Raw genomic sequence first — 779 nt, forward strand, 5'->3', positions numbered from 1 at the left:
TGTACAGGCTGTCAAGTTCTATTTCAGCTCAAGTTTCATTACAACACAAACACTGTAATTCATCTGCTCACAGAAAAATTAATAATCAAAATCAAATTACAATAGGGGTCCCAGGTTTGACCCCATGATACGTGCTATCCTCGGATTATTCCTCTTATGAACAAACCATCATGCATCATTTTCTAACCAAGGCATAGCTCAGGAAAACCACTTGCTTTGACCAGAACTAGCTAATTACCCCAAATCTCATGGTAAAATTAGCAAGGCAAAGCATTTCTCTTACATGACCATAGCAAGAATGACACACTACATATAATCTGGTGAGATAGCAGCAGCAATCTCAAAAAAGCGGAGACATCATACATACCACCAGAGCATCACCCACAGACATCCAGGTACATCACCCACTATTATTGCCTGTAAAAAGGCCTAATATCCACTAGTATTGCCTATTGATCATATACTACCTACTCATATTTTATTCAGTCATTTTACCAGTTGTTTAACCACAGATTAGGGTCTGTCTAGGAGGTTAGTCAATGTAAAAATTGAAAAGCTAGCTGGCAGTACAGTAAGCAGAAGCAGCTCAGGCAGGTGCAGGGGCGCGCGCGGGACGGCAAGCAGGTCCGGCACGGCTAGGTGCGTGCGCGGGTGTGCAAGGCAGCGAGCGGCCGCCGGAGGCAGCAGCGGAATGGGGAATGGTGGAGAGAGGGAGAAAGGAGGAAGGAGGAGAGGTACTTGGTCGCCGGAGGGGTCGGGGTCGGGGTCGGCAAAGGGGT

This window comes from Triticum dicoccoides, chromosome 3A, assembly GCF_002162155.2.
Source record: "Triticum dicoccoides isolate Atlit2015 ecotype Zavitan chromosome 3A, WEW_v2.0, whole genome shotgun sequence".
Lineage (NCBI taxonomy): Eukaryota > Viridiplantae > Streptophyta > Magnoliopsida > Poales > Poaceae > Triticum > Triticum dicoccoides.